At 33.9% G+C, this 2,554-nt stretch overlaps 1 long non-coding RNA gene across 1 annotated transcript; it reads left to right on the top strand.

Moving 5' to 3' along the window:
* Positions 405-1,006, top strand: LOC109832435. The gene is made up of 2 exons (XR_002244770.1): positions 405-720; positions 863-1,006. It is a non-coding gene; the product is annotated as an uncharacterized LOC109832435 (long non-coding RNA).

Genomic DNA, 2,554 nt, shown 5'->3' with positions numbered 1-2,554 from the left:
AGGCAGACCAACCATATTGAAATTGACCGTCACTATATTCGCGAGCAGATTCAAACAAGAAACATTGTTACAGCTCATTTACGTTCTCAATTCCAACCAGCGGATACTTTTACAAAGGCGTTAGTGAGGCGACAATTTTAATTTTTACTAGGCAAGTTGGGCATCTACGATATACATGCGCCAACTTGAGGGGGAGTGTTTATTTGTATATATTTGGTTATTCATAATTAGGAGATATCCTGCCAGATTTAGGACTTACCTAATTACCTAGACTTTACCTAATTACCTCCCTGCCAGCCTACCACGTTTAGGACTTACCTAATATCTCCATGCTTGCTTTAGGAATCATTGTTATATATACATGAACGTTTTGTACATAATTCATGTATTAGAAATAAAAAGGAATTCCTTCCAATCTTACATATTTCTTCAGTCTCCCCCATTCACCTATAAATTATCTTCATGCATCCTACTCTCCAAGCATCAGATTTCAGGTTGTGAAAATTTTTTAGTAGAAAGATTATGGAGGCCGCAAAGAAAATGAAGGCAACATTAATCGTCACAATCGTCATCTTCTCGCTATTTGCACCGAGCTCTGCTAGCTTTGGTTCTTGCTATAAAGAATGTTATCTAGATTGCATACATAATAAATCTCCCATACTTGATTGCGCGGCAATTTGTTTGGGGAAGTGTTTCACTCACAAAGAATTCACTGGAAAGGTTTTTTTTCCCCTCATTCTATTAAATGTTTATAGCAGAACTAATCATATCTCTATTCTTTTACTTTATCTTATTTATTATGTATTTTAGTTTTGCATTTGGTTATGAATTTTGATTATTTCTTATTTCCTTTTGTACTCAGACCGCGGAGGGAGAAGATATTCCAAGGGCCACTCAAAGAGTTGTACCTAAAAATTGAATGAGTTTCAAACTTTAATTTGTTGCCAGAGAGCTGAGGAAGGATAAGTTTACGTACAAGCATAATAAAATGTTCCAATTAATGTCATTTAAATTTGAGCAGTTTAGATTGCGATTGTGTCCGCTCCGTTCAGAATTGCCTGTAACGTAATCTTGTATCCTCCATACAAGCATCTCGTATTTTAGACATTTTCAAATGGGTCAGACTTAAGTGACTAACTAATATCAAGGCTTGGGAAGCATTTACGATGATTAATTTGGAGTGTATGTCCTAATATCAAGGCTTGGGAAGCATTTACGATGATTAATTTGGAGTGTATGTCAACAAAATCCCTTTAAAAAATTTTAAGGAGGGGCGCGTGATAATTTTTGAAATCTATGGATTATTGTAGATTATTTGATATTTTTTAGATTATGGATAATTATGAATTGATTGAGATTATCAAATATCTTATTATCATAATTTTCTAATCATGGATAGTTTTAGTCTGATAATAATGCTTAATTAAATATAGGATGGGAGAAACGTGACAATTTTTTATCCATGTGTTAGTCTTTTGTGTAGTTATTATTACAAGTGGTTTACCAATTTCTCATTATTTATGAGGGATAGATCCGTTTAACTCAGACCTTCATTCCTTTACAAGTGGTTTACCAATTTCTCATTATTTATGAGGGATAGATCCGTTTAACTCAGACCTTCATTCCTCCCATCCGCCAAATCTATCAAAACACACAATCAACAAGATTTTATGCGAGCATAATATAGTTTCATTACTCCTCTGACAACTTTAATCATTTCGCACCACGCTCACAAAATATTTGAAACCTCGATAAGTTTGAGAATTTTAGAAATCCAACATTATACTTTAATTTTTCACTTAACTATGAAAAGGAATTATTACCCCACAATTTGTAGTGACAAGCATTATCCCTCAAGGTCAATATGAAAATTACAAACAACCTCTTTTGACAAAAAGCAATGCCAATATCCGGAGAGGAGGCCGGCAATAAGACGAGAGAGGACGGCAAATGATCAGTTAAGATCCAATGGATAAAATTAAGCCGAGTCGAAGAATCGAAGGATATCCCTATAAAAATTCTGATAGCCGAGAGTAGCAGCAGATCAAACACCTGTAGGTGAAAACGAAGCATACCAATTTTTGGGCCATCGATCTCAAAAATGCCCAAGCACCAAATAAGCACGTGCCACAACCAGTACGTAGGCAGGGAAATAGTAAAGCGCCGAGTAACTGTTAGACCCTATAGGGGGTGATTAGGGTCTTTTGTTAATCTAATCCGATTATATGCCAATTAAAATTAATTAACAAGTTATCCTAGCAAGAATGAAATGCAATAAAATATATTAGCTAGGATAAGGCAATATGAACAATGAAATATATATCCTATATAATAAATATATGCAAGGATATATAAACTAGCACAAGATGATATATCCTAATGAAATATATATCCTATATAATAAATATATGCAAGGATATATAAACTAGCACAAGATGATATATCCTACCAAAGAGTTATACAATATGATATATGCAAGGATATGTAAACTAACACAAGGGTAAATAATATGAACTAGATAGTGGATGATAAAAATAATGAGCTATGGACAATG

This window comes from Asparagus officinalis, chromosome 3, assembly GCF_001876935.1.
Source record: "Asparagus officinalis chromosome 3, Aspof.V1, whole genome shotgun sequence".
NCBI classification, from domain to species: domain Eukaryota; kingdom Viridiplantae; phylum Streptophyta; class Magnoliopsida; order Asparagales; family Asparagaceae; genus Asparagus; species Asparagus officinalis.
The sequence above is the reverse complement of the archived record's forward strand: the minus strand, read 5'-3'. Positions and strand labels throughout refer to the sequence as shown.